The sequence below is a fragment of the Corvus cornix genome, chromosome 5 (assembly GCF_000738735.6).
Source record: "Corvus cornix cornix isolate S_Up_H32 chromosome 5, ASM73873v5, whole genome shotgun sequence".
Taxonomy (NCBI): Eukaryota; Metazoa; Chordata; class Aves; order Passeriformes; family Corvidae; genus Corvus; species Corvus cornix.
This window is the reverse complement of record NC_046335.1, coordinates 2,892,189-2,918,569: the sequence shown is the minus strand read 5'-3', so window position 1 is coordinate 2,918,569 and position 26,381 is coordinate 2,892,189. Positions and strand designations below refer to the sequence as shown.

Below are 26,381 nucleotides of genomic sequence, written 5' to 3'. Positions count from 1 at the left end.
TTGACACTCAAGTCACTTTTCTTAATTGTAAAAACATCTGTAAGAAGAACAGAATGAGTTGTAGGCCTTGACAGCTGATCTTCCCATGACTCATTCCACAAAGACAAACTTGTCTTATGCTTGTCCTTTATCTTCATCTGAAGCATTTGCCAAGAGGAGTGTCTGCATTTTGATTAAATTATAATATTCTGTTTCAGATTTTCCATCTGAAGCCTTTGCTCCAGACAGAAGGAAGAGAAGGGAAGGTTCATATTGTGGCAGTAATAAGGTTTTAAGAGTTATTTTGGATCAAGCCAGAGTATTTAGGAAGGTACTTTGGCTTTTCTACCTCTGTGTATAAGAGGAAAAAAGCTTTTATTCAATTACAGGTTGGTATGAATTAGGTTGGCATGAATTGACACAATTTTTACTTGGATGTTAATAGTGACAATGGTGCCACATAAAGATGGTAACACAAGTTGTCTACATCTCAGCTAGTTGTCTAACACTCAAAATACCGACTGAAGAGAATTAAGGTGTATCAGTCTTCCAGACAGAGTGGCCTAAACCAACTCAGGCTATATGTTCCCTAAATTATGTATTTCATTTGTTTTCCTGACAAGCTCAGGGATAGATATCTCCAATGCAGCTATCTAAAGTGACTTCAATAACCTTCCTCCATTATGGAATTTGGCAGATTTTGTTCCTCAGAGCCTTTTCATTTTCATTGCTGGCAGGTAGCTCTGAGTCTTTCCCAGTAAGTATAAATTAAGCAAGGGCTCCCTAATTTCAATTAGATTATCTTGTCAAAATAAGATTGATAGTAAATTATTTCAGAGTACAAATACCTTCACAGATATAAAATACTTGCAGTGTTTTTTTAATTTATTGGAGAAATGCCACTGGAGAAATTTACTGGAGAAACCTGCTAGCCAGAGGCTACATATATTTAAACTGAAAATGAGATCTTTTCTCATGAAAGGGGTATTTAATAATTAAAGAACCCAAGGACTGTAGCAAAAGGCTCAACAGTTCTCCATCTTTTGATGTCATCATATCAAGACCAGCCTCCCTCGTGAAAGGTTTGTGTCAGCTACGAGTGACACTTGGTCAAACACAAATTATTGGGTTCAGCACAGGGGTAACCCAGTGAAAGTTAATGACCTGTGATATATAGGAAATCACACTGGATGACCTAATGGTTGCTTCTGGCCTCGCACTCTATGAATCCATGAATATGTATCCTCTGAGGTTGCCTGCTGGTTGTATTCCTAACAAGGGGAACAGGCAGAGGCTGCTGTGAAAGAAGGATTTCTATTTATTTACTGGTATCCGTTGTTCTTTAGCTACATATTCAGATGGTTCACACCCAGAGTTTTAAGGAAAAATTCCTCAGTGAGAGGATCTGGAGCATTTGTGAAAGCATGGTCGCTGGTATCCTCCCCTGTGAGAATTTGGTGCTGTGAGAAGTGATTCACACAGTTCCCAAAAGGCGCTGCCTTCCAGCATGTTACCACATCTTGGCAGCGTTTGAAGGGCACCCTGAGAGCATGAAAGGCAGGAGTGGTGACTCAGAGAGCCACAGTGAGGGGTAAGAAACCCTTTCTGGTGGAATATGAAAACACAAAAATACATATCCGTGTGTTTGAGGGTGGTACAGCCTCAGTAACTGGGCTCATGTGTCTGTCTAGAAATGGCTGTTTTGGCTGCCTGTTTAGCAAAGAAAGGCCTTCTCCCACATTTGTTTTCTGGAAAGACAGTGGGAATCTGGAGAACTCTTAGAATCCATGAACCATCCTTGTGCCATGCTGTGGCTGCCCATGTGTACTTACAACAGCAGCTTCCTGTGGCCGGTTTTGTTTTGTTTTCCAATGGGGTGGGAATATTATCTTTAAACAGACAAGAAAACGAAAACAGCTGACTTAAAATCTCTCTCAAAATAATAATCAAGGAAGCAAGGATGTTCTCAGGAGGGAAGGAATAGTGACTGATGAAGAGGTGAGCAATCTGAGGGAAAGAAGCGGCCAGATTTGGAGGATGCTGAGGTGGGGGAAGATCTGGGGAATGCTGGGGGAGGAAGTCGTGTCTGTTTACAGGCTCTGTTTATCCACACCTGTGGGTTAGAAATGCTGTCATCTGAGGAGTGGCCCCATATTACAAGAAGGTCAAGCACCAAGCAGACCTAATTAAAAGCTCATTACAAGAGACAATCTCCATTAGCATGCCAAGCTTCATGCAAATCCATTAGCACCAGGGCTCTCTTCGGAAGCTTTAAATTCCAGTCCTGTGCCCCAGGGACTGGAAACTGTGGCCGGTTAATTTGCCATTCTCAGTCTGTGAACATTAGGCACAGTCCTCTTACTTTCTGGATTATTTCACATTCCAGCAAATTAGTTTTATCCGTTCTGAGAACATTTTAACAAAGAAAGTTCTTTTGGCATCACATGGATAAAATAACAAGGGATAAAAGAATGAGCAGTTCCCCCAATCAGGAACAAATAACTTTAAATCTCTCCTGAAAATGCAGCCTTTCCTGTTATTCCCACCCCCCCCCTTCCTTTCATTTATCTTTCGGCAGTCGGATTTTTTAATTACGTCTCTGCAGCCAGATTCCCCTCTCTCTCTCTTTATGATGGTGTTCTCAAGAGCCATGTTTTTTCTTTATGCCATTGTAGCAGAACTTGACTAAAGATCTTCAAACTTGTTAAGTATAAAAGTTGGTAAATGATACTATTGTTTGAGTTAAGGTGGGGGGAGAAGGGGGAAGGCAGTTTATCTGTGGTGGCTGTGGGGAGGGGGAAGGTTTTAAAAAAAAAAAAAGGGAAAGAAAAAAGGCTCAAATGAACTGAAATGGATCAAAGTAAACAGAGACATCTAAAAGCTTTTGTAAGTTAAAAGTGGCTATCTGTTGCAAGTCCTGCCTCATTAACTACTGATAGAAGCACTGTCTTGGCCTTCCCAGATATCTAACGCTGACCGCCTCTAGCAAGATGAACTCCGGGTTATTCCCTCTCTCCGGTCCCTGCACCATTGCTTAACCTCAACTTCTCCACGAATGTTTATCCTCTCCCTAGGACGGGAGATCCAGTCCCTAAACCTCAGTCCCCACTCTAAGAAAAAACAAGCTCAGAGAGGAGGAAGGAAGTGGGAGAAAGAGGGAATTATCCCCAAAGTCAGTGTCTTGCCTGGATTTCAACACACCTTTATGGGAGGGTGACTAGTGAGAGACAGGGTTCAGTCTCTGTGTTCTGGGTTCCAGTATCCCCCATGCCGTGCCCATTCCGAGGGGGAAGCAAGCTGAAACGGAGAGGCTTGCCTAGGGAAGCAGGGAGAGTGAGGAGGGCTGGGAGGAGGGAACACGATGGCTCTTTGACTAGGACCAGATAGGTCTCTGTGTAGAGTAATATTACAGCTCACTCTCTCATAAACAAGCTGCATGCCGGCTTCTAAAGAGCCCATCTGGCATAGCTTTGAGAATGGCAATAATTACAAGCTGATGATGGACATGGAAGAAAAGCCCTGCTGAGCTAACTCATAAGGAAGTACAGGCCAGGACTGTAGGGAAATTACAGGCTAAAACCCTTTCTAGTTTAGGCCTTTTGGTGTTCTTAATCACAGACTTTAAATGTTGTAATAAACACTGTTGCATTTTATTGACCAACTCCCATGACAGGCAAATCTTTTTTATTTTATTTTATTTTTACTATTTGTTAGTTCAGAAAGCAGTTCGAGAACAATCGATTCTTAAAGACTGGGTCTGTAGATTTGCTTCATGAAAAGTGATCCAAACAGCAAGACTCCCTTTTGTTACTTTGCAATTAAAAAAGAACACAGGGAAAATAAAGGAAAAGAAATATTTTAGAGGTCCACTTACCCCTATGCAGGACTAGGTCACTGATAATGCCCGCTTTGTTTTGAGATTATCATTGAGGAACAAAAGCTCTAGAATGAGTTATTAAGTTTTTAGGTGAAACTCCTGCTGATTTCACTGGCGGTAGGATTTCCCAGGAAATAAAGCAGTTTTCGGTATGAGAGGTATGGCCTGATCTTGTGCCCGAAGCTCATGACATCCTCGCTGACTGCAGCACTATAAACCACTGTCAGTGGAAGCTCAGAGGCCTCATCCGTATTTGGGCTTAAGTCCACTCTTACTGTTGTGACCCAGAACCTGTTTCTAAATATAGAGGGAAATTCCAGGTTACTGGGGCTTTGTTCCAGAGTCCCTTACAGCTACCAAACATCATTTTCACAGTGAAAAATGTGAAACACAGTGGAACATGGCAAACATGAAACAAGGCAATGTTGATGCCCAGTTTAGCGTACCTGCCAGGGCTGTGATTGCCAGAGGAAGGTCTCTCTGGCACCAGGTATCCCAAGTCTGGAGTGAAAAACCACTAAATTTTGAAATTCTGCCACCTCTGTGCCTCTAAATGTCTATGTTTCGGGTGTGTGAATTTATTTATCGTGTGGTTTTACAGGCATGTGCATGTGGCAGTGCCATCTCTATGGACCAGGGATGGATGTGGACTATCTCTATGGATTTCGGTGCGGAGTGCAGAGTTGTGTCAGTTAACACCGGCTGAAGTTTTGCTTCAGAGAGCCTACCTGTTTTCCCAGACTAATTTCACTCTCCTTTTCCTTCTGTGGAGTCTAGAAGATCAAGAGTTAAACAGCTCTGTGAGTTTTATTTGACTCGAGTGCAATAAATCTCCCAGGGTGACTGATAGACTGATAACTCTCAAAATCCATTCAGTACTTTGTGAGTCAAGGCAGAAGTGAATATGGAGTGCTGTCAGTTGTTTTAAATAACACTGTTTTGACAGTATGTTGTTTATCACAATTCAACACGTGTGATTTGTTTTCTTGGAGGAAATCTGCCTTTATTTTACACTGGGTTTTATTTTAGTTTAGGAACATCGGCCATATATTAGAAATGCTGCATAATGCGGTGGGTTGGGTTTACTGATCTAGTTAAATCTTGGAAAAGTATCTGTGTTTTTACAGGACACATTCTCCTTAGAGAGTCTAAATAGCAGAACATTCTGTTCCTTTAGATAAATGTTTGCCTGCAGGTATAGCTTTGTGTTTGTAAATTGTTTCATGTTGCTCCTATTTCTGCTGCAGTTCTTTCACAGACCGTTCAAAGCTTCTGGTTTACTTGTGGCTGTTTGTATCCCAGCATTTCATAACACAGATGCTTATTTGGTTTTCCCGATTACCATTTCACTATTTGTTCAGGAATCAGATTTTTTTTCCCCCCTTTTTGTTGCAAAGTTGAAGGAATGTGAGGTCAGGGAATGGAAATTTACCTATCCGAATGCAGCTCTCTTTTCTTTCATAAACTTCCTCTGGCTTCTTAATCTGAAACTTGCTTGTCAATGTGAAATGATTTCTTTATATTTAACTGTCTCTTTCCAATACAGACTGGAATTGTTCCCAACAAAAGAAGCATGAATCGGTGGAAACTATATATTAAATGCAGGACTATTTGTCTAGTTTTCATTAGGTTGCTGAGTGAGAAGCCCAAACTCCTCTCTTTTCCCAAGGTACTCGGATATCCACCAAGTGCCTTCATCCCATAGCCTTGTTTCCTCTCCCAGTAAACCAGCATTCCAAAAGAATGCTACACTCTCTGCTCTTTATACTGTCAGCAGTGACAGCAACCAGCCACGCTGACATTTCTTATTGTTTACAAAGGATGAGCGCCAACAAGGCATCTCTGATCATTTGATAAACTCTCCTAACCCTCTCCCCCCGCCCAGCCCTCTGCTCCACTGACCAAACTAACCTTTTCACGGTACACTGCCTGTAATTACCAGTGAAAGACGCTAACCAGAAAGGATCAGAACTCCAGCTAAACACAAACAAACCAGCAAAACAGCTCTGAAGATAAACTGCTCACAACTTACGTGGCTCGGCAAACAGGGCAAGCCAGGAGAAACAGAGTAGCTGCAGGCGGGGGGTGGGGAAGGAAGAAATCTAACCCTAAATTCCTTATGTGCATGTATTTTTCATATGAATTTTAAAATTGCTTGAAAAAACATGCTAGAATAGCATTAAAATAACCTTATTGTTTATTATCATAATCCTGTATATTTAATATCCTTTTTCCCCTTCAATTCCCCCCACTCCTGCAGAAACTCCCGCCAACACAGTGGTCAAACTGAGTTCATAGTTCCTCGTAATGAGCCCAGGAGTAATGCCTATACCAAAAAGAGTTTCTATGCAGTAATGACATGAATTTGACTCTTACCCACCCCCTCCTCAATTCCTAGTGTGACAAGCAGATTCTTTCTATGCTGTTTCCCTGGAGGTGAGAAGCACCAGCACATGAAGTCTCTCTTCACTCATCTGTCTCCAAGAGTGAGTTGGCAAGGAAGGTAGTATTGATGGCCTTTGTTTGCCAGGAGTGCTGAGGTGGTGGATGATTATTTAAAATAGTTTAAATTCAATTAAAAAAAAAAAATGCGTCTGTTGTTACAGATTCTACCGGAATTAGCTGGAGAATGGGCTAGCTCCGTAAGCAGAACTTTTCCACTGAGTTTTCCAGTGTGAAAGACCCAGCTTTCAGGAGGGTGTGATTTTCTTCCCACAGGTGAAGCTGCATTGGTTCACTCTTTTCTTTTCCATGGTAGGAGGATTGTTATATGGAAAACAACAAGAACAAGTTTAGGTCTCCAGCAGAAATCCAGATCTTTAAAGTGAAGTTTTATTTTAAGCACAATGGCAGCAGAAGATCTGGCTCTGCAAAATTCCTTCCTATCCTTATAGAAGCTTTGTCTGCTGGGAGCTCAGTCATGCCATGTTATCCCAGCATGAAATCTGTCTTTTCAGCAGTAAAATAACTTTCATTTACTTGTGTTACTTCTGCAGATGCCATTGATTAAAACCTCCTAAGGAACAACCACAAGAGTAGCACGGCCACTCCTGTGGCCTTTGGACAGGCTTTGTCATCAGCTCCATACTGAACACCTAAGGCACCTCTCTTCACCTTTCTTTCTTTCAGTGAGTTGCTGCGGTGTTGTGATGGACAAAATGGTTTTCACCTTAGCCCTAAACCCCTAATCCTTGGCTGGAAGCTTTAGCTGCAAGTTCAGCACAATCAATAACCTGTTGCTAAATTGAAAGTGGCTGAGATCTGTCCTTGCCTGACTTTGCAGAGCTTCCATCCTCATGCAGGATCTCCTCCTCTTATGTCAACATAATTGGTCAAGGTAGTATGTGGTGGATTTCCTTTCATTTCTTTTAACGTCAATTTTTATGGTTCTCTCTTGAGTTTTTGTCTGTTCCAAGGAGATTTTACAACATTGTCAAACTAGGAAGATATGAAAAGCTGAGCCTACAGAAGCAGACTTGAAAGCCTTAATTTAAGGAGCATGAAAACCTTCTTTAGAAGTATGTTTCATTTACTCTTACTGGCTTTCCTGCCTTCTCTATCAGTCTGACATTTTTTTTAAATCTGCAGAAAAGTGGTGATTCATGCCCTTACGACACACAAAATGAAAAATATCCATAGGTCTGAGACGTCATTAATTTTACCAGAAGAACTGGGCATATCCCTGTGCACGTAATGTGCAGGAATGCCTTTTGTTTCCTCCCAGCTCTTCTTGTCACAGTGGGTATAATCCAGGCAATCAGTTTGCTCCTGTTGTCTGGCAAGAACAAAGCCACGTGTTGCATAGAAAATGCACTTTAATATTTCAACAAATAGGAATAGAATTTAAAATGACCTTAAATATACTTAAAAGCCCCCACAAATATAAGGAATATTTGAAATTTTTAGGCCAAACCATTTATGAGAGAGAAAATACAAACGCTGTTCAAAATGCCACAGCTATTTGCCCTTTCAAACATCCATAGGTAGGAAATGCCTTATGTCTGTATTTGTTTTGCACAAAATTCTCACTGGCCAGTGAATGTGAATGGCTAAATGCGAAGATGAATTTTTTAAAAAACAATTTAATGTATTTGGTGAGGGGAGACTGCAAATTAGTCTTATCAGAAAAAGACAACTGCTGAAAATCTGCTTCCTCCCCATAAATGTAGGGGGGATTCATAGATCATAGGGCTAGAAGGGACAATCAGGGGCTGTGCTTTTTCTAAGATGTTGGCCAATATTGGGTATTTCTGAAATTAGAGACAGGAAAACCTATAGTTTGAGCCAAGGTAGGCAGTCCAGGACTCTAATCCTCTGTTGGCATTGGACAGAGATGGAACACAGAACACGTGCTCATCCGTGAGTTACACAGTCACTGCAAAGCACTTGGGTTTCTTTTTCCTGCTGCTGCTGTAATTAGAGTTCCTGTATTTCCCACTACTGTCCTTTTATCTTGCCTCTCTTTCATGTTGCCAAGGCTCACTATCACCTTCATGCTAATGAGACACTCCCTGGCCAGTTAAATGCTTGTTGTTACCTTCCTACAGGTAAGTGAGCACTTTGGGTTTGCAAGTCTTGCCTGTTCTGGATCAACATGACGTGTCATTTCTGTGCTTTGTGTTAGTGACTTGCTGTGAGTCTGTTCCCAAAGCTCAGGGTTGCAGCTGAAGGGGATAGGGAAAGGCACTAAAATAGAAACATTTAAAAAACCCCACTTCACTCTACTCTTATGTGCTTGTACTCCATCAATCCCAAGAAGTCCCGTGAATTAAGATGAGGATTTTCACCTCATCCAGCAATCCCTTGCCCTTTTATCTCCACTCCAATGAAGTCATGTCTTGCTGTTTAACTTTCGTGTTACAATTAAGATTTTTACTTCCTCATGTGATTCACTGCAGGGGAAGTGGATTCAGAAAAATTTCAAGGGCCAAAAGACACAAGTCAGAGGAGAAAGTAGGTGGAAATGGAGGTCTTTTTCCAAGTTACTTGTTTCCAAGTCAGATTAAAAAGAGCTGTAATAGCAGGTCTTGCTTCCATCAGCATTCAGTGGTTGGGAATAAGAAGGTATTTGCACCAAAATCTCCCTAAGTCCGGAGAAGATGCTAGTTGATTTCGAGGTGGAGGTGTGTGTGAGACAAATAAAGGTCAAGCACTTAAAAGCCAATGGGCTAATTGTTGTTTGAGGCCACAGATTTCTGTCTGGTTTTTGGATCCAATGTTCAAAAATGTGAACTCAAAATTCATGTCATTAATGCACAGAACTATTTTACAGTGAGAATTAAGAGTGTAATGATCATATTTAGGGTCATTTTTTCAGGGAACTGCACGTAGATTCTCAATCTAAAATGAAATGTCTTTGCTAGATGAAGCCAGTCGTCCCTGGGCTCTGGATGAAGCAGCTTTTCTGCTTTGTAGATTTTTGCTCTATTGCATTTGCAGGTGCCTCATATTTAGTCGCAGACAGCAAACAACCAGAACTTATCTGAATAAAATTTTCCTGAGTCTTCTGCCTGAACGTTCTCGCTGTCAGTTCCCGGCCAAACTGCCTTTCCAGTTCTTTTCCCTGCATTTCTGCATAGTTCATTGCCCTCATTCCACCAGTGGAGCCTGACAGTTTTGTTTGAGGTCTCTCTCTTGTCTGTACACATCTGTTTGGCTCAGTGGTTTTCAGGCTGTGGTGCAGGGAGTCTCAGGATGCAGGAAAAGGAGATTGCCACAGTTTGCCTCTATAGAATTCCATGGGATGTCACTGGGAAAAGCATAGTTATTGTCATTAAGTTCAGATTTGCTAGTACATGGCCTGCGCTTCCGTGTGAAAACTTTAATGGGCTGGAAATCCAAAAAGCATTGCTGCAAGTTGTGTTGTGGAGGAGGAACATCTCCATGCTGCACAGCTTCTGTCTTGTGGACATGTCCTAGAAGAGCTTCTCTGGGACACAGATACACTCTTTTTAAGTAATACTCTCTCCTGAACTGGCTGATCTGCATTTTTTCATTTAGAAATTACCAAGATGGGACGTTTGCTGCTGAAATAATGGAGCAACTATCCCAGTGGATGTTGTGGGGCACTGGATTTTGGCTATTGTGGCCTTGGTGGACCAGGTGAAACAGAAACACTCAGCTAAGCATTTCCATCAGGGAATATCAGCATTAAAACCATGAAAACCAAAATTCCTTTTCAAGTAACCACGGTTTCTTTCTGGGAAAACACTCCAGGAAAGCACAGCATGAAATGGGGGGAAAGAAAGTCTCTGAAACAGTGCTCGGGAATTTTGCTCCCAACTTGCTGATGTTGTTGGTATAGATAAGTGAGAAATGGGGTTAACTGTATTTATATGTGTTTGTATCTATTGTGGAGAAGAATTTTCCTCTGTTAAGAGCTACATTTTAGGGATGACAATAAGTTCTGCCATGGAGCTTGGTGGAAAAGGTCCATCCAGTGCTGGCCTGATGTTTTCTATAGACCATTGAGATGACTGAGTGCTGGAACAGGCCCAGAGATGTTTTGGGGTCTTCTCCCCTAGAGATATTCCAAACCCACCTGGACACAAACCTGTCCATGCAGGAGGGGACATTGCTTGAGCAGGGAGGTTGGACTCAGTGACCTCCAGTGGTCCCTTCCAACCTTATCCATTCTGGATTCTGTGATTCGTTCCTTAGGCCCAGTTCCCTCCCACAGTGCGCTCAGGCCTGTGAATACTCCATTTCCCCACCTCTGTCCTTAGGAAACAGCAGGGGTAGCTCCTTCTCTAAGGCATCAAAATGAACCAGTTACGCCTGTACTTGTGATGTTTGGAACTGCTGTGATTTTAAAGGCTGCTTAATGCTGAGTTTACTGGAGTTGTATAAATCTTTGCTTTGAATCCACTGTAAATATGTTACAGAATCTGCCAAACATGCATTAAAATATTTTGCTCCAGATATGCCTATGTCTAACCTTTTGGTTCCTAAGAGCTTTAATCAGTAATCTTCAAGTAAGAAGTTATTCATCTTTATTGCCAGGCACTTCTCAGTGGCGGTCGTGGCAACAATCTTTTCATTGCTTCTGTGTTTAGTTGTTCTTTGACATGATAGAAGTCAGCTGCAGTTCAATGAGCTCACTATTTGTGTGACTTAATTGCTTGCTTCCTTTAATATGTACTCAGTTTTTCCTTTTATGAGCAGGGTTGTTGGAAAAATTAAGCTTAAGGATATGGCTATCCACTGTTAATTAACCTTTAATATGTACTCAGTTTTTCCTTTTATGAGCAGGGTTGTTGGAAAAATTAAGCTTAAGGATATGGCTATCCACTGTTAATTAACCTCCTTCCCAAACACATTAGTAAAATAGGTCATATGGCTGTTGAGTGTTAAGAGTACCATTACTAAGGTATTTCTCAGCTGGAAAATGAACCCTGTATTGGATAAGACAGGAGTTTCCAAAGGAGCTTCAAGGACTTAGGTGTCCATATCGCACTGAAATTCAATTAGATCCGAGTGCCTAATTCCCTTAAGCTGGATTTTACAAAAGCTCTCAGGAGCGTATGTTAAGGAGTTGGGATTTGGTGCATGTTGTACACGTTTAAAAATAGCCTGGAACTGCTTTCTCTTGCTCTTCAGTTGGGTTTTGCGGAATCTTTGAATGCGTGATCCATGCAGGCATGCGGGAATTTGCACAAGAGCAGGCAGAAAAAAGGAATTGGGTTCTTCCTAGGGATTTGTACATTGCATTATTGAGGATACTGCATGTGTTTGTTCTTTCAAGAATGACTAATATTATTATTCAGATTTGAAATTCCTAGAATAGCTCTGTTATGTGAGGATGTATAAATAGTTTTGATGAGTATAAAATATGCTCATTGAGGGAACTGATCTATCAAAACATCTTTATACAGTGATAGTGTAATTTCTTTCCATGTCAGAGATATATTCAGATGGAAAAATCACTTTAATTGCAGTGGTGATAGCTTGATTGGAATTCTGCCCATTTACCACCAAAACTGTACATGAATTTTAAAATCATATTTAGAAATGTGACTTCAGTTGGGAAGTTCTTAATTTTTTTAATATATGTGTTTTACAGAAGGGTGGATAGGTTTAAGAAAAAATGGAAGTTGGAAGATTTCCCACTGGGAGATAAAGGCTGTGTTTTTTTATGATAGCATCTCTCAGTTGCAGTTCCCAGGCTAAGTCAGGAGAGGCTTCTTCCAGAAGGGACTTCCCACATGTGTAAACTCTCCTCATCCAAATATTATCATGTGCTACAGCAGTAGCCAGCTAAGATATTAGAAATATTAGATATTAGGAGAAGGTTCTTCCCCCAGAGGGTGGTTGAGCACTGCCCAGGCTCCCCAGGCAATGGTCACAGCCCCGAGGCCGCCAGAGCTCCAGGAAGGTTTGGACAATGCTTTCAGGGATGCCCAGGGTGGGACTGTTGGGGTGTCCTGTGCAGGGCCAGGAGCTGGACTCAGTGGGTCCCTTCCACCTCAGGATATTCTGTGATTCAGTGATTCTATGAAGATCAGAGTCCACTGTGCCAGCCATGGTCCACGTATGTAGGAGGCAACCCTTGCCTTGGAGAACTCCTAGGCTGAAGAAGGAAACGGAGAGGAAGGAAGGATTCCTGTCTGGTTTAGAGGGCAGGGATAAAATTCCCAAAGTCACATGGTAGTTTCGTGGCCTCCTTGCAACAGCACCAGAAGGAATGTTACCCCTTTGGGGATACCCTTTGGGTCTGAATCACAAACAGGGGTTTTGCAGATGCCATGATGTCATTCCAGAAGACAGAGAAGTGCATCATCTTTGAACAGGACTTTTCCAGCCAGGGATTCCCAGCACCATGTCCCGGTGGGCTGCAATCCCCCAGGCCTCTTCCAGGTGCTGTAGCTACATATCCCCACCACAGAGAGTGAACTCCATCATTGCCAGCACAAGTTCTGCTTTTGCTCTATTGTTTTTCCCTGTTTTTCTAATACAGCTTTATAAAGGGTTTGATAGATGCGAGAGGGGGAAAATAAGTATTAGAGGAGGCTCGGCTCTTCCTTGGAATTGTCTTCCCAGTTCACCAAAGCCAGGGTGAGTGGAAAACTTCTGGCTTCCAGGATGCAAGCTGGAGCTGTGCAATACACTGTCCCTCTTTTACACCAGGATGCTGTAAAAAGGACATAAGGTGGGCGTAAACGACATTTCTGCCAAAATCAAGGCCCCTTTAGCCACTGCCAGGGGTGTAATGGGGCCTGTAATAAATGAGCATTAAGTTCTCCTTTAGAGAGGTGCACTGGAATTGCTGAAATGCTGCCAGTGTGATACAAACATCAGGAAATCCCATTTGTTCCATGTGGCCAAAACCCACAGAGAAGCTCCACGAAGCACTTCATTTTTTAGTACGGCTGTAAATAATGTAGAGAATAAATACTGAAGTCCAGAGAACAACTTCACAGACACAGTCCTGAAAATAGGTTTTCACCCTCCTGTGGCTGATGCTGCTGCGCTTCAGGGTATGGATCTGAGGTTCTTCTGGATGGAAATGCACCTGTCAGTGGGCAGAAGGTATAAAGTAGCTGTGGAGCATCTGCCAGCCAGGCGAGAGCTGTAAGCATTGAAAATGAATGTAGAGTTGCTGCTATTTGCAGAGTGGTTGCTCCTTTCAGGACACAGGGAACTGATACTGGAGCCTAGTTTGCAAACAGATATTTGGAGTAAGAGAAACAGCCTATTTCTAGATCCTGGGACACCAGGACAAAAAAATATAAAGGAGATAGAGAGTGATTTTCATATGGACATGTAGTGATAGAACAAGAGGGAATGGCTTTAAAGTAGAAGAGGAGAGATTTAGATGAGGTATTAGAAAAAAATTATTCCCTTTCAGGGTGGGGAGGCCCTGGCACAGGTTGCCCAGAGAAGCTGTGGCTGGCCCATCCCTGGAAGTGTTTCAGGCCAGGTTGGATGGGGCTTGGAGCAACCTGGGCTAGTGGAAAGTGTCCCTGCCCATGGCAGGGGGTTGGAACTGGGTGGTCTTCAAGGTCCCTTCCAACCCAAACCATTCTGAGAGTCTATGAAAATAGTGCAGGCAGTCAGCAATTATTCCTTTATTTATACATCTTCCTGTGGAGGAAAACAGTGTGAGGATTCCCAGGCTGGTCCGCGTGGAGCTGGAGGGAAGGGTGCCGCTTGGTTATGGTGCAGGGAGAAGTTACTGATGTCACACTGCTTGTGCTGGGCACACCGTAAGGACCCGAGTGCTGCCAGCTCTTCCATCTGGCGAACTGGAACAGCGCAGTTGGTGTTCCTCGGGGATCACCTTCCAGTGGGATTTAGCACGTGGCCATGCGAGCTGTACCCGCAGAGAGGCCGGGCGGGTTGTCCAGCCTGTGTGCAGCAGGACCTGGCTGGTGGCTGGGATTCGTGTCGCAGGCCAGAAGGTGGCACTGCCGATACTGCGCTGGAAAGGTCCCACCGGCTCTGGCCAGAGCAGGGAATTTGGGGGAAATGCTGCAGAAACGAGGCACTATCAGGCGGGATACGGGGAAGGGTAGCAGGGTCTGAGAGAGCCTAAAGCAATCAGCATGAATGGACAAGGCAGCAGCTTGGATATGAGTGGTGTGAGGGTACGGGAACATCCTGGTGCTTCATCTTCCACTGGCAAGATTTTAATCTTATTAATCACAGAATCAGACTGTGCAAAATTGTTGAAACTTGCAGATTATTGCAAACCCCCGAAGCGAATGAACCTGGCAGGAGGTTTAAAAAGTGAGCATTGCAGAGGAGTGCTTGGCTTTGGCTGGACAATATGGAAAGCTGGGTTGTTTTCCTCTGAAAATGGGCAAAACTTTGCCTTCCCAGCCCTTCTCTGGCTGCCTTGGCAGTGTTGGGTGGGGAGAACTGCTCTTATCTCTTGCATTTCTCTCTGACGGCAAGTAAACACCCTTTTGTCAGTGAATGCTCAGTAATGAGGGAGAAACTGAGGGGCTTTGGTTTAGCTAAAAACAAGAGACTGACGCTGCAAGGAAGGAGCAGGTGAACAGCTGGCTGTGAGCTCTTTTTTAACACAGGTTATACATATATATATATATACACACACTCTGAGGTTATACACCCGGATTCTTCACCCTGAGACCTTGTGTATTTAGAAGAGGATTTTGTGCCCTGCACTGAGGGAAGCCTCCTAAAGACAATTTGATTGGAAATTACTGTGGAAGGCCAGTGGGCAATTCATCATCCAAATGACTTATCCCTCCCCCAAAGTTTCTCTAAAGTTTCCTGTCAGAGCTCATGTGCCCTGAGGAAAAGCGCTTTTTCTTTCTTCATTCCTTCACTCCTCACTAGCTACTTGTGTGGGTGTCCTGGGGTCTCGGAGAAAGTGGTGCCGTGCCTGGATTTGTCTCAGCTTAACTCCACTCTGATTTCGTCCAGACCAGTGTGAACCTGGAGTCACTTATTAAAGTCAAAGGTGCCCACCCGTGGACAGGCTTACTGGGCACATCAGGTGGGAGCTTTACCTTCTCCAGAGCATCTCCCAGCTGCTCCCCCTCCACCGTCATGTGGAGATGCTTAAATAGGTGACAGGAGAATGAGGATCTCCAGGTCCTAAAGCTGTCAATCCTTGTGAACAGTCACCCTGGCCAGGATTTGTGCCTGGGTATGGTGCCCAGCTCAGGAGAAGAGCAGAGCCTACGGAGCTTGCAGCCCTGTGGGGCCAGCTGGATTAAATCACGGAGTGTGACAGGTTTTCCTTCTGCTGTCCTGCTGTGGGTAGGAGCTGCCAGCAAAGGGACAGTAATGAGCAGGTGGACAGAAGAGACTTATGAACTGGGAAGATGCACAAGAGCTGAGAAAAGATATCAAGATCAGTGTTTTGTCCCAGGAGCACCAGCCCTTTATCTGGAAGAGAGTGTGAGGGGGTAATGACTCAGTCTCTGTGCTCTGCTCTTCATTTGAACATGTAAGAAATGGCTTCGCTGCAGAGGGCCAAGCTCCCAGACAGATGCAAGAGGCTTGTGCAGGGGAGGTAAGTCCTGCTGCATCCTACCCTACTCCCTCTTCCCCTCTGTGGGCAGACAGGGTGGCTCGCAGTGTGACCAAGCGTAAATGATGCGGCTCTTGGAATTGGCAGGGAGGGAATTCGATTTTTTTTTTTGGTCAGGATTGCACTTGCAGTTTACAGCAGGCTGGTTTCTGCTGAAAGGCAGATGTGACTTTGCTGTGCTGTGGAGCCAGCCCCCAATCCTCCTCTGTGAGCCCTGGTGGAGTCCTGAGGCGGAAAAGCCGAGTGCAGCTCCGAAGGGCACACGTTTCCTGTCTCTTCCTCCTGGCAGGTTTTGTCTGCAGACACTGGCTTGAGTACCCCATAATTACATTTTCGCATTTTTTAATATAGTAACACATGGCTGGGCTTGTGGTAGGGAGCCAAGTGATGTCTTTGGGCTGTGAGGACTATAAATAACCAAAGGGATCATTTTATTTGGTTATGGAAGGAAGAAGGTCTTTCTTCAGCAGTTGCTGTACAAACACAGCTTTGGAGCAAATAAAGAAGGGTTCTTTTTTTTCTATATGTTAGGGAGATACCCATGGATTCAGCAGAATGCCTCAAAAGTGAAAAATCCTTTGAGTTACATTTCTTTACACAAGGCCTTCACACACTGTCAAGCTGCCCAAATTATAGCTTTGTTTTCATTTTAGTTGTGGCAATTATTGTGCTTTTGTTAAAAATACCATTCTGTGTCTATTCTAAGCTCTCACTAGCAAGGACTGTCTTAAAATAAATGTATGTGCAGTGCCAGGCACAACAGATCTCATCTGTGCCCAAGACCTTGGGGCACAGCTGCCATGTATACAGCAAACAGCTGGTTTGTGTGACAAGATGCAACTTTTCAAGTCTAGATCTTGGCACTATGAATCTTGAAATCCATGATTCCTCCTTTTTTCTCCACACTGTGCTCCTTGGCACTCCTGTGCAGGCCGTATCTGATTGCACTGTGCTGTCAAACAACTTCATCGCTTCATCCCCAGCACATCTTTCCCTCACTGTAGTGATGCCCCCTGGATCTGTACCCTGATTCCCACACCCAGGCAGCCCCTGGATCTGTGTGTTGCTCTGACCAGAAGTGCTGAGCAGCAGACAGGAGCAAGGCTGTGGTGCTGCCCTGCCTCCAAGGGAATTCCTCGCTGCAGCAGCCTGAATCTTCAGCATTTCTTCACTGGGTGGGTGGCCTTGTGTCACCCAGTGCTGGGATGCACCCTGCTCTGAGCCCAGGAGCACCACGTCATGGCAGGAGCAGCCATCCACCCCCACCACATGGCCCATGGATAATTTAACGTGGAATCCCAGAATGGTTTGGGTTGGAAGGGACCTTGAAGTCCAGCTTATTCCAACATCCTGCCATGGGCAGGGACACCTTCCACTATCCCAGGTTGCTCCAAGCCCCGTCCAACCTGGCCTTGGACACTTGCAGGGATGGGCCAGCCACAGCTTCTCTGGGCACCCTGTGCCAGGGCTTCTCCACCCTCACAGGGAAGGATTCCTTCCCAATATCCCATCTAACCCTGCCCTCTGGTAGTGGGAAGGCATTCCCCCTTGTCCTGTCACTCTAGGCCCCTGTCCCAAGTCCCTCTCCAGCTCTCTTGGAGCCCCTGGTACACAACAGATGTTCAGATTCCTCTAACTTGTGGAGTTTGCTTTTAGTGTGAACAACTACACACGAAGCTTGGGGCAGGAACATTTCAGCCTGCTGTGTATTGCTTTAGTTCTGCACAGAATAAGGCTCCTATGTCCCAGTGTCAAGTGCTGGATCTGCCATAAAAAGTTTGCAGAACTTGAACACAAGCTTCTCCTAACAGAAAAGAGATGCTTGGAGGGGTTACAAACACGTCTTGTGCATCTGCGGAGGTCACACATCAGAGAGACCTTTCTGTGCACCACAGACCAGGATGCCTGGTGCATCTACATATTTGTTAATATGTGTGACAAAAACACAGCCAGATAAAATGGGGACATTTCTACCCCCTTTTTGTAGATACAAAATGTGATCAAAGTGTACTCCAACACCCCAAAGGGGTGAGGAGAACTGACCACAGCCTTTCTTGTTTCCTTTTGGGGAAACACACACAATCCTGCACACAATCCAACTTTGAGCACAGATGAGTGCCAGACCAGAAGGTTCCATTCCTGGTTGTGTGTGAGCTGCTACATTTCCGTAGGGAAGGCGCTGTTCCTACAATCGCGTCGGTACAAAGAGGCCACAGTTCCATGATTGCCCTCAATTAGTGGCACTGCCAGATCATTCCTAATATTTTTTTCGCTGGGCACAGCAGTGCAATGGATCTGACAGTGTGTATGTTTGGATGGGGTGCATTGACAGCAGTGGTGTCTATCAAGAGGAACAACAACTCCAGATTAAATAGCAGGGCGCTCTCTCTGTCACGATGGGGCAGTTTCAGGGAAAAAGCTCCCATTGTTTCCTCGGCCATATCGCCGGGGCCGACACAAGGCCCTCTTGATTAAACGAACTGGCAGCAGAACAGCAAGTTCTTGTTAACCATACATGCCAAAAGGCCCTAACACAAACAATCCCCATTATAAATTAGGCCTTTTACAAACAATATTTCAAGAAACTACTTGTCCGTTTTCCATGCCATTATGCATTTTTAGGATGATTACATGTTTCTGCTGGATAATGGCCTTTTGCCAAGGGCAAAATGGAGTTTCAATAGGATTCATTATGAAGTGAAAAGTTTTTCTATTCCCTACCTCCTGGAAGGAAAAAGCCACTCACAGATAAAGCTCGCGATATAATTACGTTGCTTTAGATAACCAGCGATGTTGCTTCCCAAATGACAAGTACTTGTTTTTATCCTTCCTTAATCTCACAGGCCCCTTGTAGTCTTTTAATAGGAAGTGGTGGCAGCTGTGAAGGCCACTTGATCATTTGGGTCCGAGCAGAGTGCGAGGCTGCCCAGCTGATAAAAGCCAGGACAGCTCCAGCTATCAGGACAGCTATTAGAGGAGGAAGTGCTGTCTGTGAGGACAGGCCATGCCAGGCAGCTCTTCAATGCACTGCTAAATAATTACGTTCCATTATAAACCTCTCCCTTCCCGCTGTTCATTTTACAGAGCTGATCTCTCCTGGAATTAAGACATGTTTTTCATATCTTCAAGGGAACATGACATGCTGAGCTGTGGGGCTGGGGATGTCAGGGTTTGATCCTGCAAAGGGCTGGATGACCACTGTAGGAGCCAAACCCTTGGATCCTGGTGCTGTGCACTGGAGTTCAGCAGTGCTCAGTGTAACAGAGGAGTTACACAGCAGCTTTGTGACTGGGATCCTAACAAAGGCAGAGGTTGCCTTGGGGATTGGAAGAAAATAAGGGGGAGTCTTGTAGTTCAAGCCCTGATGTGGGTGTCAGGAAACCTGGCTCAGTTTCCAGTCCTCCTTCAGAGTCCTTGATTTTGATCAGTTGCTCACTGCCCTCATTTCGCATTTGTTACATGTGAATGGAAATAATTTCTCCTTTCAGCCAACTCTTAGGATTACAGGATCTGAAAATAAAGACTGTGTCATCTGTACAGAATATCAAGATCAACAGGCTTTTGCCTGTCTTAGCTGAGATTTTGAGATGTTACTGTACCAGATCCCATTTCTCTGATTTATGTCTCATGTGACCACTTTTGTTTATAAAGATGCCCATCATTCCCCATTATATGCTTCCCTCATCATTACGGCAGGAATTTAACCATGAGGGCAAACAAATAACTTGGTGGCTGTGAGAACAAAAGCCCCAATTAATGAAAATTCATTTTCAAGTGGCAAAAGCCATTCATTATACCTATATAGCAATTATTATCAAGTTAGTGAATCCAGGATTTCATTACTACTATTAAGAAGACAAGCCTTTTATGCTGTTATAGTCTGAGGTCTTCAGGAACACTAATTAGGGCTTTTCAACCCTGGAAGGAAGGAGGATCAGCTCATGTTCACTGGGAAGGGAGTAGGGAGGTGAGTCTCTTGTCTGTGTGACAGTGAGGAGTCTGTGATGACATCTGAGTTAGATGAGGTGAAGGTGAGCTGAGGCCACCTCACCCTAATTCTGCTTCCCCAGCTGCGAGGAGCCAGCAGAGCTGAGAGGAGGAGTAACCTGGGGGAAGGAATGTACTATCCAAACTGAGGGAAGGTGTGGGAGTTTGAGTGAGACGTGGAGGAGCAGGAAAAAAAAGAAGGTGATCCTGGGATTTAGACAGTGAGCTGCGCCTTTCATGCTGCCACAGTGGTCTTGTATGAGGTGAGATGCTTTTATTGTCCTTATATTTTTCTGTTTCTGGGTACTGAGCTTCATCTGATTGCTTCTGAGCTTAATACTCCAACCTGTGTACATGAACAATTATGTAAAACACAAAGTACTTTGCAATATCGTGCTCTGTACATGCAGTATTTTTTGACTTGTGGTGATGTCATCCTCTCCTTTCCCTGCTCAAGAGAGCATTCCATCTGCTTACACCACAGAGGAAAGAGAGCCACAAAAAATTCGTGTGGAATTAGGGTGATGGGTCAGGGAGAAAAGAGATTATGAGAGTTTGACAGATGGTTGTATCATGGGCATATAAGAACATACACAACCTAATTCCCATGCTTTGTGTATTACACTATAAAATAGAACAGGTGGTTATGGACTGTTCACACAGGCAGGGGATTTGAAATATACTTGTGGGAAGTTAGTTTTTAGGGGCTTTTTAATGATATAGGTGTATTTTATATAATATGTATGTTATATAAAAAAAACCCCAAAACCAAAAATGAGGGAGAGAAACTTTTTATACTGGCAAGGTCTAATACATAGTAGTGACAGGACAAGAGGCAATTATTTTAAACTGAAAGACAGGGAGTTTAGATTAGATATTGGTAAGAAATTCCTTCCTGTGAGGGGAGGTGAGGCCCTGGCACAGGTTGCCCAGAGAAGCTGTGGCTGCCCCTGAATCCCTGGAAGTGTCCAAGGCCAGGTTGGACAGGGCCTGGAGCAACCTGGGGTAGTGGAAGGTGTCCCTATCCATGGGAGGGGGTTGGAACAAGATGGGCTTTAAGGTCCTTTCTAACCCAAACCATTCCATGATTCTGTACAAATGTGTGTATATTAACAAGATATGTTTTTCTTTTGGAAAATAACAGAGATAAAAACATATATATGTATAAAGTAATGCATGCCTGGTGAGCTGGGCCTCGGACTATGAAATCTAGTTCTCCCATGCTGCAGACCGACTGAGTGCAAACAGGCATTGCCAGCTCCTGCTGCCTCTTGTAGGTAAGACTGAAACACCAAGTGATAGCAGGTTACAGTCAGGGACCTACAAATTGCCAAGGTGTGCCAGGAGAGACTCACTCAGTGAGGGTGTCACCTGTGTAAGTGTTATCACAGCCTTGTGCAGCCAATTCACATAATCCTGCTCCTGGATTTATCAAACTCCACCTGAAAGTGCCCGAGTGATGGGAAAAGGAGTCTGCAGGCCTGACACTGCTGGCCTGACAGGTCACACCCTGATAAAAGCAGCTGTGTACTCCCCAAAAGGCTGTTAAATGCATTAGTCATTAGGTATTTAATTACCTCTTTTCACCTGGACTGAGCTGACCTCTAATGACCAATATTTGTGCTCACAACAGCAGGGATGAATTGAAACAGGCCCTGAGAAAGTCTAAGGACAAGCGATTTCTTGCCTAAGGTCATGCAGGAAGGCTGCGGCAGAAACCCCAGCCATAAACCCAAAGTCATTCCTGGCTGCTGGAGTCACACTGCAGTGGCCGTGCTCCTGTACCAGGCTGCGTTCACGGGGACAAGTGAAAGGGAGGAAATCCTTTCACAGGCCTAGGAAATGGGAGCTCCATCCCCTGCCCCTGGAGATGGTGGAAAGACTCATTGTCTTCTGTGAACTTGGCGTGGAGCTGCTGCGAGGCTCTCCCGCGGAGCACGTGGGGAAAATGCAGGCTGGAAAATACCCTGAGATAATGGGAAGAAGGAGAGGGGAGAAGTGCTACTGCCTGGATGGAGAACAGCCCTTTCTGATCATCTAACAGCTGCCTCTGGGCCATCACAGCTACACAGTCCTGATACACAACAAAGGGATCCACATGGAAACCCCAACTCAGAACTTGTGTGTGGAGACCCTTTCAGCATGGGAAAAATGAAGAATGTCCAAGAGGACATTCCAGAAATTTAAGTATATAGCTGCTACTAAACTGAAAAGACCGGGTTACTCTCTCCTCATTAGTTGCTTGAGCCAGATGGCAGAAAGAAGGATATTATTAAGAAAAATAAGGTTTATTAGGGAAGGGGCAAGAAAGCCTGAATAGAAAACAGATTGCTTCAAGGCACTTGAATTCTCTGCCCATTTTTGCTGTCAAAATCAGCTAAGGTTTTGTTGACAAACTAAGAAAAGCTTAGGAAACCAAACAAAAAATAAACCCTGATAACCAGCAAGCTCCCCAAAGACCCTGTGCGCCTCAGGAAGGGGAATTCCAGTGAAAATCACCGCATTTCCAAACTGTTAGTTAGTGTTAATCTTCTGGAGCTGTTTTTAAACAAGGTCTGCGGCAGCTTATGTAGCCAGCTGAGCAGATGATGTGAATAAAAGAAATGAGCCACAGATCAAAAAAAAGTCTACAGGGTTTGACTTTTAATTTTACCTCACCGTCTTTCACCCAGATGTGGTTGTGGGTAGGTATCAGCCAAGAAATTGCAGGTGGCATGGTTATCTTGCTATTTACTGAACGATGATGCTGCTACCAGCTATTCAATAATAGGAAATGACTAATGATGTGGTGGAAATTATGAACCAGGATTAATAAAACTTGAAAAGGAACAGTCTGGTCTGTTTGATCCTCTGAAGAGGAAGTCTGTCTGTGTACAAGTCTTTTCCCTGAGGTGGTGTTCTTATTAGTCTGATCTGAGTATGGAGCAAAGGGAACTGAGTTTGGAAGTGGCTTAAAGAGAAGACAGTAAAAGAGGACATGAAGTATTGTTGAAAAACATCCCTGGGTGACAGGCTCCTTTCTAATGCTGCCTTGCAGGAGGGTGGGGGCAAGTCACAGGAAGGCAGCTCCAGTCTGCGCGTCACTCGCAAGTGAAAAGGAATTTCTTGGAGAGCTGCATTTGACTCGGGTCCGATTTTGCTGTTCCCTCTCCTGCCAAATCCTCCTTGAGTCATTTTGCTTGATGAGGGACTACAGTCCCAGGCTAATTCCAGTGCTGTGAGCAGTCTGGTGAACAGGAGGTGCCACTTGCCAAGTGCCGTGGCAGTGCCATGAGTAATTTCTTGGTGGAGAGCTGGAGGGCTTTCACAGGGCTGGTACAGGTGCTGTGATTTGAAAGCAAAAAGGTGCTCTTAAAAATCAGGCCCAGGAAAGAGAAGTGGAGTAGATTCCTGAACTGATCCTAATGGAAGAAGTTTTGGGATATATATCCTAGAATGAGTGCATAGGTCTTGGAGAACTTGAGTTTTTCTGAGTAAAACCACCACCAGCTCAGATGGCACCAAGATGAAAATATGTTTGATGTGGCAAGACTGGCGTCTAGGGCATGTGGTGGGCTCCAGGTTGTTACCACAGGGGTGGGGAAATCGGCCTCCCCTAAGTTCCCTTCCATTTCTAAGAGAAGAGACTTGGGGTTTCTTATTTTCAAGGCAGATTTTCTATTTCTTAGGTTCCTTGATGTATCAAATTCCCATGACTGGGAATGGCTTTGGTGAGCCACTGATCTCTTCTGCTCTTCTTGAGGCAGGTCAAAGTTGTAGCTACAGTGAAGTTCACTCAGTAGGGAACTGAGTAATGATACTGAGTGGCCTGTAATGTTGGATAATGTGTGAAGGAAATGTCCCAGAATAGAAGATGCTGTGTCATTGGCTGAGATTGCAGAAATGTGAGTTCAGTAGGGTCCTGTCAGGTCCAATATTTCCACCAAAAATGCTGCCAGTATTTGACAATCTTGAATATTTGTGTCCAGCACTAGTGCCTTGCTTTAGGCCTTCTTGGCTTTGCCACTGTTTGAACCTCTCATGCTCTCAGGCACATGGTGGGAATCTTTGGTTGTCCCGTGCAGGCCCAGGAGCTGAGCTCCATAATCCTTGCAGGTCCCTTCCAGCTCAGCATATTCTGTCATTCTATGATAGTCTTCGAGTTCACCAAATTTATTAAGTTCCTGTCAATCTTTTGGATTCACTCTAGTTGCAGTTAAAGCTTCAGAGTGTCTGGCTCCAGCCTCATCTGGTCCATCTATCCAGATGGAGCTGTCAGCATGTGGTGTTTGCAGCTCAGGCCTTACAGAGGAACAAACATTTGGTTTCATTTCAGTCAGTGAGGACGAGTCACCCCTCAGATTTTGGTGTTCAGAGTTTGCTGCTCAGGCCAATGGACAGTCAGTAACTGGTGTGTGAGTTGGAGCCCCAGAGACGGTACTGGGGTAGTTTGTGAGAGGCTCTACTCCTCTCCTCTCTCATTTCTTCTGTTGTCTCTGGTTCTTTCCCCTTTGCCAGCTTTCTTTTTCTCACTCCTCCTCTGGCTTCCTCTTAGTCTTTCAAATAATTTATGTTTTAAAGTGAAACTCAGCTATGCAACTGGTTTTATATTTATAAATTGTATTGGGCTGACCCTCTCCTTACCTCAGAGCTGGTATTTTTAAAAGCCCCGTTATTTCCCACTGTTTCAGAAGGTTAAAAGTCCAATCTCATTACAAATGCCGTGCATATGTTGTTGTTTAGTGTTATATCAGTGCATTACCTCAAACTGCACAGCCAATCCTAACCCTGGTAAACAGTGTCTCATGTCATCACACGGGTGGGATAGAGGCACTGATGGTCTTTAAAGACATTAAATCCTTCTCCCTGCTTTGTAATATCTCAGGATCTTCCTTTTGTCCTTTTGGTAGCATCAAGCATTTTCCTTCTCTGCTTGGGCAATACAAAGAAACAATCAGGACTTGAAATCCCATAATCAGCTTTGATCATGCTGCTTTGGGGAAAGCAAGGGCAGATGACTTTGCCTTGGTGGAATGTTCCTCCCTGTGAATGCTTTTGAAGTTCTTTTTCCTATTATTTCCCTCTTGATTTAAAACCAACCTACTAGATTTTTGTTACTGTTGTCTTATTCTTAAGTTGTGGCTCTTTTTATTAGTTCTTTTTGCCTAAGGGTTTTCTTGACACCAAGTTCTTTATCTGCTATGGTGAACAGAAACCTGCCTAATGCTTGATCAAATTAAATTTGTGGTGTCACCTGCACCTTCTTCTTATTTTTGAGTTCTCAATACGGAACCTTTAGTATCAAAAGTCTTTGCTTGTGTTTGGAATGGACAAGGTTCTGTCATGGTTAAGTAACAATTGTATGAAGGCCAGCATATTCAGAATATCCTATAACTGGCCCCCAGAAATCCTTGATTGTAGGGAGCATATTGTGACTTAGTTTAAGCCAGGAGGAATGAATGCAATGCCCTGACCCATTGCTGTTGATATTTGTCTACAGGAGATTCAAGCCCAAAAAATGTCCACATTGAGTGAATATTACCCCAAAATGTAGTGATGAAGGTGAGTCTCTCACATACACCCTTCGCACCAATTTTGTCTGTGGTAATAATACCTTTGTGTTTCTGCTTCACCCGAAAAAGCAGCCTCAGCTCAGCAGTGGTTCCCTTTCTTTGTTCCCTCAGAAAGTGCCCACTCTCTGCAGAAACAGATGCTCAAGCGATTTGTTTTTCTTCTTTTTGCCCTAAGCTAGATGAATATAATGTTCTCTGGAGTTGTAAAAGACTGTTTTTGTATCTCACAGTCACGTTTCAGTATCAGCAAATATTTTAGATATGAGTTAAGAGAGGTACCCCACTGACAGAAGAAGGCTGGCGGAGCTTGTAGTATCACATCGTAAATTCCCTCTTCTGCTATGAAAATGTAATAAAATATGTGGCATGGCAGATTTACAATGACAATGCTGCTGCTGTGTTAAGGCAACTATTTTATCCCTTTGTTTTAAACCGCAGTTTTTACTGTACTACACACAATGAGCCTTTCCTCTGTGCAACAATGCCTACAAGCCCCACATTAAGTCAAATATGATCTCATGGCAACTCTTCACCAACTCGTTACACCATTATCTCTGTGTTGCTAATAAATTGTAGGAGGGAAAGTTTATATGCAAATGTTTTATTTCAGCTGTAGTTATACTTGGCTTATTGTGAGCCTGGTAGTGCCCCCACCCACTGACATCATCCTTTGAAAAGTTCTGTTCAATAGCTTTTTTACAGCCTTAGTGCAAAGTTATATTGCCAAGCCTGACCACACACATGTGGTGGGCTTCCCAGCTACCTGTGGCCTGACCCTGCAGGTGATGCAGGTGGGCAGGGTCCTGCTTGCCAGGGCACCTGTAGTAACTCAGGTGGGGTTTTGCTTCTTGCTGCCTTTTCTTGGTTTTGGGTTCTGGCCTCAAAATGGCCAGTTGTGATTGCAACCTTTTATTAATCAAATTTGAGGTTCCTTCCATCCCCTGCTGTTAGGTTGTCATTGAGATGCATGGAAATTAACTTT

The 26,381-nt window shown here is 44.0% G+C and overlaps 1 long non-coding RNA gene across 1 annotated transcript in view; it reads left to right on the top strand.

Annotated features, from left to right (window-relative positions):
- Window positions 1-26,381, top strand: part of LOC109143324 — a 112,606-nt gene that overhangs the window by 39,308 nt on the left and 46,917 nt on the right. Inside the window, exon 6 of the long non-coding RNA XR_002043393.3 lies at window positions 25,327-25,388. This is a non-coding gene — a long non-coding RNA (uncharacterized LOC109143324). The remainder of the gene's footprint in view (window positions 1-25,326; window positions 25,389-26,381) is intronic.